This window comes from Mesoplodon densirostris, chromosome 11 (assembly GCF_025265405.1).
Source record: "Mesoplodon densirostris isolate mMesDen1 chromosome 11, mMesDen1 primary haplotype, whole genome shotgun sequence".
Classification (NCBI taxonomy): Eukaryota; Metazoa; Chordata; class Mammalia; order Artiodactyla; family Ziphiidae; genus Mesoplodon; species Mesoplodon densirostris.
In genome coordinates this window covers 27,059,368-27,072,792 of record NC_082671.1, presented here as the reverse complement: position 1 = coordinate 27,072,792, position 13,425 = coordinate 27,059,368, and the positions used below count along the sequence as shown (strand labels likewise).

Sequence of the window (13,425 nt, the reverse complement as noted above, 5' to 3'; positions counted from 1 at the left end):
ATTGTGGCCCATTTACTGAGTGACCTAAGAAGCTGCTAGTTTTGAGTGGGACCCAGAACAGGAGAAGGCTCTGCCACAGGTCCATCCTGCTGTGAAAGCTGCTGTGTCACTTGGGCTATATGATCCAGCAGATCCAGTGGTCCTTGAAGTATTGGTGGTAGATATGGACACTGTTTGGAGACTTTGGCAGGTTCCTATAGGAGAATCATAGTGCAGGCCTTTAGGATTTTGGACCGAAGCCCTGCCATCCTCTGAAGATTAAAGAGAAACAGCTCTTGGCCTGATATTGAACCTTAGTAGAGATTGAATGCTTAACCATGGGCCACCAAGTTATTATGGCGACTTGAGCTGCCCATGATGAACTAGGTATTATCTGACTTACCAAGCTATAAAATTCGGTGTGCACAATAGCACTCCATATCAAATTGCTGTGGTACATATCTGATGAAGTTCAAGTAGGCCCTGAAGATATAAATATGTTACATAAAGAAGCATCCCAGATGCCCATGATCCACACCCCTGGAAGGAGAAATGGCCAGACATACAATTATATACCAATTCATGTGCTATGACCAATGGTTTGGCTGTATGGTCTGGGACTTGGAAGAAACATGATTGGAAAATTGGTGACAAATTTGGGGAAAAGGTATGTGAATAAACCTCTCTGAATGAGTCAAAAACATGAAGATATCCGTGTTTCATATGAATGCTCACTGAAATGTGACTCAGAAGGATTTTAATAACCAAGTCGATAAAATGACCTGTTCTGTGGGTACCAATCAGCCTCTTTCCCCAGCCACCCCTGTCATCACCCAATGAGCTTATGAACAAAGTGGCCATGGTGGCAGGGATGGAGGGTATGCATTGGCTCAGCAACATAGACTTTCACCAACCAAGACTAGCCTTGGCTACAGTCCCTGCTGAGTTCACAATCTATCAACAGCAGAGATCAACACAGAATCTCCGACATGCACCATTCCCCAGGGTGATCAGCCAGCTACAGTGGCAGGTTGATTACTTTGGGCTGCTTCCTTCATGGAAGGGCAGTGTGTGTTCTTACTGAAATAGACACTCTTGATACAGATTTGCCTTCCCAGCACACAATGCATTTAAATTCGTAGAATGAATAAAGTAGATTTCCCTCCCCAATGCAGGTGGGCATCATACAATTTGTTTAGGACCTGAAAGAAAAAAAAGGCAGAGGAAGAGGGAATTCACTCTTTCTGCCTGACTGTTGAACTCAGACATTGGTCTTCTCTTGCCCTCAGACTAGAACATACAACATCTATCATCAGCTCTCCTAGTCCTGAGGCCTTCAGACTCAGACTGGAACTACACCACTGGCTTTCCTTCGTCTCCAGCTTGCAGGCAACATATCATGGAACTGCTCAGCCTCCATAATTATGTGGGTTAATTACTAATAATTAATCTCTCTCTTGCTCTCTCTGTGTATACGGTATATACATACAGATATCTATCTATATATCTATATTTATATCTATCATCTGTCTATCTGTCTATCTATCTATCATCTATCTATCTATCTATGTATCTATCTATCTATCTATATCTCCTATTGGTTCTGTTTCTCTGGAGAACCCTGAGGAATACAATTTCTTTCCATAAACTCACATGGAGAATTGTCATTTACTCTTAAGGGCCAAAATTACACTTTCTTATAGATATAGGTGCTACACTTTTGACAATAAACACTACTACTATATTCATCCCTCTCCCTCAAAGTCAGCAAACAACCCACTTGGTAGGCATCTCCAGCAACCCTCAGATACTTCTGATCACCCAGCCAACAATTGGTACCCTTGGTCCTTTGACTTAGAAACATGCCTTCTCTCTTCTGTAATACCACACCAGCCAAATTAATCAGGAGGGATTTGTTTTATAATGGAATTGTCAAATTAAGTGGTCTTTAAAATCCCTGAGGACTCCCCTATTCATAATCAGGTTTGGTTCAGTTGGACACAGACGTACTCCAAGACTTATGCTTAAATTAGACACAAACTGAAGAACTCTGTGAAGCTTTAAATTCCATCTGGGAGAAAAATTCTACCAATATTGTCAGAATTATTGGAGCTGAACCTTGCCCAATCTTGCAAAATACCCTTTGATAACAGAAGAAAAGGAAGGAGTAATGCCTATAATAGGAAGAATAGTAAAAGTGGACTAATTTTACCTTATACCAGTCTTTGTAACAATTCTTTTCTGCCTGTTGAAAATATTGGAAGGAGGTACAGATTTGTTGAAGATCTCAAGCTATCAGTAGAATAATTATGAATTGTTTTCTGGTTAAACTGATAATGCTAACTTTTAAATTATTTTTCCAAACTTAAAATTTAAATAAACAAAACTCTGCAAATTTAACCTAAATGTAGTAACAGTGATGGGAAGAGAAATAGGCAGCATGAGGTGGGGATATTTTTGTTGTCACTGGTTTTTGTTGAGAAATATCCCATGGAGGTATATTTATTAAGTCTTTTAATTTGGAATTTAAATTCTCAGGGGAAAAATGTGAAAGATTTTTAAATGGAAAAATAATTACCCAGTGTCCTTTCAATAGAATTCTGGGCATTGTCTAGGCATCCTGGCTGGAATAATCTCATTCTGTAGGAGTTTATACTTTTTGTCATTTTCAGCAGTTTTAAAACTCTGTAGTTTGTAGAAAACTGACAGTAATGCAAATTATTTTCATTCATAGAGAATGATGCAAATAGATTTTGTCAGATAATGATGTAAGTGATTATTACTCTATGGATATCGACCAGTTTTATCTTTGTATTACATATGTTGTAAGTATATAAATAAATTATATGTATTTGTAATTTTTGATCAATCAATAACTCTTTAAAAGAATATTTTGGAAATATTATTGACCATGATTGGAAAACATTGTTTCTAGTGTTTAAACACAAATACTTTGTTTCTTTGGATACTTTCAACCCTTCGTCTAGTTAGAGCACATATAACTTCCCTTGTTGGCTCAAAGGGGAGTGAGATACCTAAAGACTCACGCATACATTTTGTTCAGTGGTTGGCAATTCTTTCAAGGTTTCTTATCTAAACATCAAAATAGTCCCAGATTGTTGAGTTAATAAACTAAAGGGATTATAATTTAAGAACTATGAATGCTTTTTACTTTTCTACTTAGATATTTACAGAGGCCAATGATTTATCTAAACACACTGAGAAATTTGTTGGTTGTATAGAAGTCTTTCATTAACATCAGAAAGCATTCTCTTTAGGAACACCTAAATATATAAAACAAATTCTAACAGAACTGAACAGAGGAACAGATAGCAATGAAGTAATAGTAGGGGACTTCAGTACTTCACTTTCAACGATGGATAGATCCTTCAGACAGAAAATCGAGAAGGAAACATTGTACTTAAATTACACGTTAGGCCAGATGAACCTAAAAGACATTTAGAGAACACTCCATCCAACAGCAGTAGAATACACATTCTTCTCAAGCACACATGGAAAATTCTCCAGGACAGATCATATGCTAGACCACAAAACTTTCTTGATATATTTAAGAAGAATGATCATATCAAGCATCTATTTCAACCACAAACGTATGAAACTGAAAATCAATTACAAGAATAAAACTGGTAAGTTCAAAATATGGGAAGTTTAGACAACATGCTCTTGAACAACCAATGGATCAAAGAAGAAAGCAAAGAAAAACTTAAAAATACCTTGAGATAAATGAAAATTGAAACAATGTACCAAAAATCCAAAATTTATGAGATGTAAGAAAAGCAGTTCTGAGAGGGAAGTTTACAGTGATAAATGCATACATTAAGGAGAAATAAAGAGCTAAAATAAACTACCTAACTTTAGACCATATGAAAGTAGAAAAAAGGAAAAAACTAAGCCCAGAGTTAGCAGAAGGAAGGAAATAACAAAGATCGGAGAGGGAATAAATAAAATAGAGACTAAAAAGACAATAGAAAAAAATCAGTGAAACTAAGAATTTTTAAAAAGATAAACAAAAAAGACAAACCTTTAGTAGACTTATCAGGAAAAAAAAGAGGGTTCAAGTAAATAAAATTATAAATAAATAAAACCCATTACAACTGACACCACACAAATACAGGGATCTTAAGAGACTACTATGAAAAATTATGAGTCAACAAATTTGACAACCTAGAGGAAATGGATAAATTCCTAGAAATATACAGCCTACCAAGACTGCACCATGAAGAAATAGAACATCTGAACAGACCAATTACTAGTAAGGAGGTAGAATCAAGATCAAAAACCTACCGATAAACAAAAGTCCAGGACAAGATGGCTTTACTGGTGAATTCTACTAAACATTTAAAGAAAATTATTACCAATTCTTCTCAAAATCTCTCAAAAATTAGAATAGGAGGGAAACACCTTCAAATTCATTTGACAAGGCCAGCACAACTCTGATACAAAAACCAGATAAGGACACTACAAAAAAAGAAAGTTAGAGGCCAATATTCCTGATGAACATAGATGAAAAAATCCTCAACAAAACATTAGCAAACTGAATTCAACAATACATTAAAAGGATCATGCACCATGATCAAGAAAAATTTATTCCAGGAATGCAAGAATGGTTCAACATACTCAAACTAATCAATGTAATACACCACATTAATAAAATAAAGGATTAAAATCACATGATCATTTAAATAGATGCAGGAAAAGCATTTGACAAAATTCAATATCCTTTCATGATAAAAAATCTCAACAAAGTGGGCATGGAGGAAACGTACCTCAACATAATAAGGACATATATGACAGACCCACAGCTAACATCATACTCAGTGATGAAAAACTGAAGGCTTTTCCTCTAAGATCAGGATCAAGACAAGGATGCTCAGTCTCACCACTCTTATTCAACACATTACTGGAAGAGCAATGAGGCAAGAAAAAGAATAAAAGACATCCAAATTAGAAAGGAATAAGTAAAATTGTCTCTATTTACAGGTGACATAATATTACAAATAGAAAACCCTAAAGCCTCCACCAAAATTGTTAGAACTAGTAAATGAATTCAGTAAAGTTGTAGTATACAAAATCAATATACAAAAATCAGTTGTGTTTCTACATACCAACAATGAACTATCAGAAAGAGAAATTAAGAAAGCAATCCCATTTACAATTTGATCATGGATAAAACACTTAGGAATAAATTTAACTAAGAAGGTGAAAAATCTGTACACTTAAAACTAAGACACTGATGAAAGAAACTGAAGAAGACACAAATAAATGGAAATATATTCCATGTTCATGGTTTGAAAAAATTAATATTTTCAAATTGTCCATACTATCCAAAGTGATCTACAGGTTCATTGCAATCCCTGTCAAAATTCCAATTGCATTTTTCAGAGAAATAGAACAAATAATCTTAAAAATTTTATGGAACCACAAAAACCCCTGAATAGCCAAAGCAATCTTGAGAAAGAAGAACAAAGCATAATGCATCCTAATTTCAAACTGTATTATAGAGCTATAGTAATCAAACAAGTATCGACATAAAAACACACACATGGATCAATGGACAAGAACAGAGAACCCAGAAATAAATCCATGCATATATGGTCAATTAATGTATGACAAAGAAACAAGACTATTCAGTAGGAAAGGATAGTCTCTTCAATAAAAGATACTGAGAAAACCACATGCAAAAGAATGAAACCGAATCCCTACCTTACACCATACACAAAAATCAACTCAAAATGGATTAAGGACTTGAATGTGAGACCTGAAACAAAAAACTCCTAGAAGTAAACATAGATAGTAAGCTCCTTGATATAAGCCTTGGTGATTATTTTTTGGATTTGACACCAAAGCAAAGGCAACAAAAGCAAACATAAACAATGGGACAACATCAAATTAAAAAATTTCTGCACAGCAATGAAATCGTCAACAAAATGAAAAGGCAACCTGTGAAGTGGGAGAAAATATGCACAAATCAAATATCTGATAAGAGGTTAATATTCAAAATACATAAAGAGCTCATAACACCCAAAAGCAAAAAACAAACAATCCAATTAATAACTTGGTAGAGGAACTGAATAGACATTTTTCCAAATAAATGGCCATATAAATGCAAACAGGTACATGAAAAGGTGCTCAACATCACTAATCATCAGGGAAATGCAAATCAAAACCACAATTAGATATTACCTCACAACTGTTAAAATGGCCATTATCAAAAAGACAAGAAATACAAGTGTTGGTGAGGATATGGAGAAAAGGGAAACCTCATATACTGTTGGTGGGAATGTAAACTGGTGCAGCCACTATGGAGAACAGTATGTATGTTCCTCAAAAAATTAAAGATAGAACTACCACATGATTAAGCAACGCTTCTGGATATATACGAAGTAAATGAAAACAAGATATTGAAGAGATATCTTCACTCTCATGTTCACTGTAGCATTTTTCACAATAATAATAGTCAAGGTATGGAAACAGCCCAAGTGGTGTCTGTCAGTAGTTGAGTGGATAAAGTACAACAAATATATATATATATATATATATATAAATATATTTTATATATAAAAATATATATAAATATATATATATATATATTTCAGCCATGAGAAAGATGAAAATTCTGCTGTGTGCAGCAATGTGGATTGAATTTGATAGCATTATGCTAAGTGAATGAAGTCAGAGAGAGAAAAACAAATACTGTCTGATGTCACTTATATGTGGAATCTAAAAAAGCCAAATTCATAGAAACAGATACTAGAATGGTAGTTGCCAAGGTCAGGAGGTGGGAGGTGGAGGGGAAGGAGCCATACTGGGCAAAGAGTACAAACTTCCAGTTATAATATTAATAAGTTCTGGCGATCTAAGGTACAACATAATAATTGTAGTTAATATTACTGTATTATATACTTGAAGCTTGCTAAGAGATAAGATCTTAAATGTTCTTATCACAAAAAAAAGAAATGGTAATTATGTAATATGATGCAGGTATTAGTTAACATTATGGTGGTAATCATTTTGCAATGCATAACTGTGTCAAATCAACATGTACATCTTGAAGTTACACATTGTTACGTATCAATTATAGCTCAAATAAAAGTGGAAAAATTATTCTCTTTAACCCATATTGAAATTGTAATGTGGTGTGGGAACGTCTAGAGAGGTAAATCTATAAAAAAAAGTCCTAAGTTTGCTTTTACCTTCTTGCATTTCCAAATTTGGTTTCCCAACTCAGCAAATCTGGAAATTTGATATCTGTTTGTCCAAATTCTTGGGGGGGTAAAATCCCAGATTAACTGGCCTAGTGCTCATTAGTTTAATTTTCATCTGAAAATCAATTTAATAATTCATAATATAAAATGGTTTTTCCAATATGGAACCATACTTTAGAAACCAAATTATTGAGTACATGAATCAGAGGATGCCTGGAGGAAGGGCACTTCTTAGGAGGAGTACTCCTTTCTTCATCCAGTAGCAGAGATGCACTACTTCCAGTTCCCCTCCACATTCTTCTTTTCAACATCTTAAGTGATTCATTAATTTCAATCAAATTGCTCATTAAGAGAAAGATTTATAAACTATATAACATTACATAAATATTAAGTATTAAATTTAGAAATACCTCATACGAAAACTTGATATATTTTTCTTAATAGCTAGGAAGTTTGACTTTCATCTATGAATATCTATGTATTTTTATTAGGTAGGAGTTATATAATTTTTGTTCCAGTTTTGTTTTGGCTTCTAGGAAATTCTGGGTTAGATTTTTTGTTCAATTGTGGAAGTTGCCCTTAGACTGAATTTCCAAAACAATGATCACTCCCATATTGTTACACAGCCCTTGTTCTCCCGTTGTTTGTGCTATGGATTTATTATATATGTATTTTATTATAAACCCAGATCAAATACTGACATGTAGCAAAGCTATACATAATGATAAATGAAAAGAAGAAAAATTAGGCTTAACATAAGAAAAATTTCCCATATTTGATGAATTTTGACCTTTGAAAATATTAGTTTCATAAGGTTTAACCTAATAATGAACAAATGAAGATGTTATCTATAATTCAATTCATTTTTGAAAGAGATGTTGTTTACCAACATCTTTAATAAAATTTGTATCTTAATGGGAAGAACATTTTCAAACTGCAGATATATTCACTCCCTTAGAGTATCCCTTTTTCCACTTACTGATGGGCAATTGGAACTGGAAAAAAATCTTTGATCCCATTTCGATAGCAGCTTTTAGACTTTTATCACTTGTTAGCTCTTTGTTCCTACCACACATGTGCCATAATTCTGAGTAAAATATCCTCATAAACTTCTTACAACCTGATTTTAATAATAATTTTACAAATAAAAATACATTTTTTTTCTTTTCTTCTGAGTGAAAATAAAACACACACATTTCTTTAGGTCTACAGACAATTTGCTGAAAGCTTCCCAAGCACAGTGTGAATGTACACTTAAAAATCAACTTCTTAACATGTATGGAACAGTAATGCCACATTAACTTAAACAACTTATTTAAAAAAAACAACTATTGTTTAGTTTACAATTACAGCAGCTGAAGTCAATTCCAAATGCCTGCGTGAAATTCTTATTTCTGATATTTTTCTGGCACATGCTCACTGTGTGCCTGCGGTGGACAGGGAATCTTATAGGAACAAAACATCTAGGCACATCATTACAGAATTAGGATAAAATTTGCTTTTATTGGAATAAACGCAGCAAAAGTGACTATGACAACCTGCAGTAACAATGACAGCATAGTTACTACTCAGTCTTTCCCAATTTTTTCCTGCTGTGTTCCTCAGTGGAATCCAAGGTATTGGATTACTTGCCAAGGAGTGGTTTAAAGTCTAAATGACAAGCCAGGGCATTTAAAAATTGCTGATATGCAATGTACACCAGAAGGAGTTTAGGTGAAGTCTGTCTCATTACCTTGTGATGGAGGATATTATTCAGGGAAATAATAGTTCATTACCCATTAAATATTTGTAAAAATGCTCAGTGTATTCCAAACTTAGACAGGGTTTTTATCTTTCAGTTAAATTATCGATGCTATTCAGACTCATGCTATTCAGACGTGTGGAGAAAAACTAATAAATGATTAAATAATAACACAGTTATATAGGGGGAAATATCTGATGACTCATTACTGCAGTAAAAATTGTAATAAGTTTGGTTTGTATACAGTCCAATTTCCAGAAAGAAAAAGAATGGCTCATTTCCTTTGGAAATTCTCCATGGTTTTGACTAGGTTCTCCCCTTTGAGCATGTGTGCGCACTCACACACACACACACACTCACATATGTTTTTTAAAAGTTCCCTTCACAATAGTGTTTCATATCATTTTTAGCTGGAGGAAGGTACAGGAAGGAAATGTCCAAGACTTGGTGTTTACTTGGACCATGTCATTAACATTTCCAATTTGTTGAGTGGTTTTCATGTTTTCCAGTAGTCCTCACCCTGTAAAAGCTGATAGATGGGCTGACAGAGCCTTCCAGGCTTGTGTTGGTATAATATGAGCCAAATGCCTGGAAACAATAAAACAGCAATTTTCTGAGAGATTTACCTGCAGGAAAAGCCAGGAACATAAAGGCCATTTTCAGTTCCCTGCCTTAAGCTTCTTCTTTTCTCTCAGTCCAGGAGGGGTTTGGGAGAGCTGGGTCCTGTCAGTTTAACTGAGGGTGACATTAAATGTAATCTCAGCAGCAGCCACTGTGATGGTTCCAAGGGAAAGACACCTGGAGCAGGAATCAGAGAACTGGGCTCCGGTCTGGCCAGAGTGGAGGCTTCATGTCATGCACAACGGAAGCAAAGGCTGCAGGGGCTGGGAAATGTCAGATCTTTTTTCTTAAAAGCTGGACAAGGTCATCCAGTCATGATTTGACAAGCAATGGTTCTAGCTCCAATAGCAGCTACAAACCAAGGGAAATTTCTTCCCCAGTTAAGACCATCACAGCTGAGCCAGACTGTCTGAAATTCATGGGGGCATCGTCCACACTACTGCATTCTAGAGGGCTGAACCTCAAAAGTGGGTCTCTTTATGTCACAAGACAAGAAGGAATATGCATCCTGGACTCAGTGCCTTAAAGAGGGATTAAGGTTGGGCTTCCCTGGTGGCACAGTGGTTGAGAGTCTGCCTGCCGATGCAGGGATCACGGGTTCGTGCCCCGGTCCGGGAAGATCCCACATGCGGCAGAGCGGCTGGGCTTATGAGCCATGGCTGCTGAGCCTGCGCGTCCGGAGCCTGTGCTCCACAATGGGAGAGGCCACAACAGTGAGAGGCCTGCCTACCGCAAAAAAAAAAAAAAAAAAAAAGAGGGATTAAGGTTAGGGAGGCCTGGACTAAAGTGATGTGAAGGGCTACCAGTGGGATCTTGGTTCCCTAAGTTAGTTTTGTAACAGGAATCAATTAATTGTAACCTTAACCCTGAAATGCCACATCCAAGTCCACAGCCCATTGGATACTTTCTGATTTAAAATGCATAGAAGTATGTGAATTTTGCCTACCATTGTCATTTTTTCTTTGGCAAACTAAACTTTGGCATGTATTTTATATTAATGTTCGCACAGTATTCCTTGCTTCTTCTGAACATTAAATAACCATAAACTTAAAATAAGCTATCTGACTTAAGAAAATAATCATAAAATAATTTCTTTCAACGTAACTTCGGTTAAACAGTGAACCAGATCTTACCCTGAAAAATCTATTTTTTTAGGGTTTAAAAGTCATAAGCCTTAAGCTCAGAGTCTACATATACAGCCATGTGGCAGGATGACATAAGAAATTCCCTGTGGCAGGATAACACGATGGAGACGTTTACTAAACAATGAGAGAAAGTTTTCTCTTTCCCCACTCAAGAGGCTGAGCAGGCTGTTGGTCTAGAAGAACAAAGTCCCCTTATTTGGGGGCAGGGTTAGGAGGCTTTTTAAAGCTTAGGCTCAAGAAGGTGAAGGAGAAGGGGCAAAACAGTTATTTTTCCTCTTTTTCTAATCCTAGGTTTTGACTGGTGTGGACCTATCTGGCCCAATCTCAGGAGGTGCAGGATTTGAACAGCGTGGTCCATGGATGCCTGGGGCATGAACACATAGTCCTGCCACCTTGAAAGTCTCAGTAGGGCCAATGACCAAACCACATGGTCACAGAATAGCAGGACCGTGAATATCAGGTGATCCTCTGGGGGGCAATCATAACGGGCTCAAGACCAGAGGCTTCGCTGCGGCTTCACTTGTGGCGCTGGCCGCTTCCTGCCGGAGGACGGCCGGAACCCCAGAAGGGTGTCCCCCGCGCAGCCAGGGCCAGCATCCGTGCAGGGATGACTGAATGTCGCAGCGAGGGCACTTCCCTACCCCTCGCCTGCTTCTGTGGCACCGTGAGGCCGACAGAAAGGCGCGAGCTGGGTGTGTGCGAGTCCAGGTTTGACTTGCGCTGATTCTGGCCTGCGGTCCAGGATGGCTTGTTCTTGGGACCAGACCTGACCAGAAGTTGACCTCATGAGTACTTCAACCTCTGCAGCTGCCATGCTCCTCCGGAGGCTGAGGCAGCTCTCCTGGGGCAGCACTGCTGTCCAGCTCTTCATCTTAACGGTGGTGACCTTTGGTCTGCTGGCCGCCCTGGCCGGTCACCGGCTTCTGAACTTTTACTTCTACCTGCGCCACTGGCATCTGAACCGAAAGAACCAAGAGTTCCTGCAGCAAAGCTTGAGAGAGGGTGAAGCTGCCCGCTGCTGCCCTCTGTCAATGGCTCGGTGCCCATCGCCTGGCAGGCCACTCCCCACCCCTGGCTGGTCATCGCCATCATCACAGTGGACAGGCAACCTGGCTTCCACTATGTCCTGCAGGTCACGTCCCAGTTTCATCAGCTCCTTCAACAATGAGGCCCCCAGTGAGAAGGGCACCAACTTTTCCTATGCAACGTGGAGTGGAGCGTGAGCCATTTAGATGCCAAGCTGCTGTCCAAGTACGTCTCTGTGGCCAACAGATACGAGGGCACGGGGGATGACCAATGCGTTTGAGAAAGAGAAGCAGGACTGCGTCTATTGTCTGGAATCCTCCCTGCAGACCTACAACCCAGACTACGTCCTGATGGGAGAAGATGACCCCGTTTCAGAAGAGCAGATCTTCCCAGTCTTGGAGCAACTTCTTCGGGCTCGCTTCTCTGAGCCGCACCTCAGATATGCACTTTATCTGAAGCTCTATCACCCTGCAAGGCTCCAGCACTACACCACCCGGAGCCCATGCGGATCCTGAAGCGGCTTGGTGTCGGCATGTTGCTGGGGCCCTTACTAACCTGGATATATATGCAGTTTGCCAACCGGCTGGGGTTTATCTAACCCGTCATGCTCTTCTTCTTCCTGTACAGCATGGGTCAGGTAGAGCTGGTGGGCCGGCACTATTTCCTGGAGCTGCGGCAGCTGCGTCCTTCCCTGTACAGCGTGGTCCCTGCTTCGCAGTTTTGCACCCCAGCAATACCTTTCCCTGCCCGGGTGGCCCACTGGACCCTCACCTACCTGTCCCAGGTGTACTGCCACAAGGGCTTTAGCAAGAACATGGCACTGTTCTCACTGTTGAGGGCCAAGGGGGAGCAGGCCTATGTGGTGGAGCCCAATCTTGTGAAACACATCAGGCTCTTCTCAAGCCTTTGGTACAACTTTCACCCCAGTCTGCTCTAGCTTGCCAAGAAATGCCTTTCTGAATTGGCCACTTCTTGGAGATGCAACTGTTGAGCTCTTTCTTTGGACATGGTTCCTTGCAGATATTTCATTGCTTTAAGTTTGCTAGGGATATAGGTACTGGGATGACTGAAGAACATGCAAGTCAAGCACCTTGGCTTTGGTAACTCTCTGGCAGGAGCAAGCTGTTCACCATGAGTCCAGACCTCTGGCCCTCCCCACAGCCACACTGCCTCATGCAGGCTGACCCACCCAACGAGGGGCATTTAAATACCACTTAAATTCTCCAATTGTTTATTGATTGGCTTCGCGATAGAGTTTGCGACTGCCAAAAATATTGTGCATAGTGATATGACTGGTTTAGGATTTTAAGGGTAGAATTTGGTGAAAGGTGAGATTCTTTTGCAATGATTTCTTTCTCATTGGGAATAAGAATAGATGAATGTTTCGAATATATGTCCCAAGAGGCAGGACCATGTTGATAGATTCTATTTGTTTCCTTGACCTGGAGTAATAAAAGTGGAAAATAGCCACACAGTGCCCAGCATCTTGCAGGTGTTACCTGGCATTTTCTTTTCCACACATTTGTAGTGCAATGATAATCAATTTTGTTCATGAGAACTTTAAGGCAGAACAAGGTCTGAAAGCATCTTCTGGATCATCAAGGACGGATTGCTTATGTTTAGTAGTGATTTAATATTGAAGATTTCTATCATAATCTGATTCCTTGAAAGTTGGACATTGCAGAAT

At 38.5% G+C, this 13,425-nt stretch overlaps 1 pseudogene; it reads left to right on the top strand.

Moving 5' to 3' along the window:
- Positions 1-11,497: 11,497 nt before the first annotated feature.
- LOC132499448 (post-GPI attachment to proteins factor 4-like) lies at positions 11,498-12,675 on the top strand (annotated as a pseudogene).
- Positions 12,676-13,425: the final 750 nt, after the last annotated feature.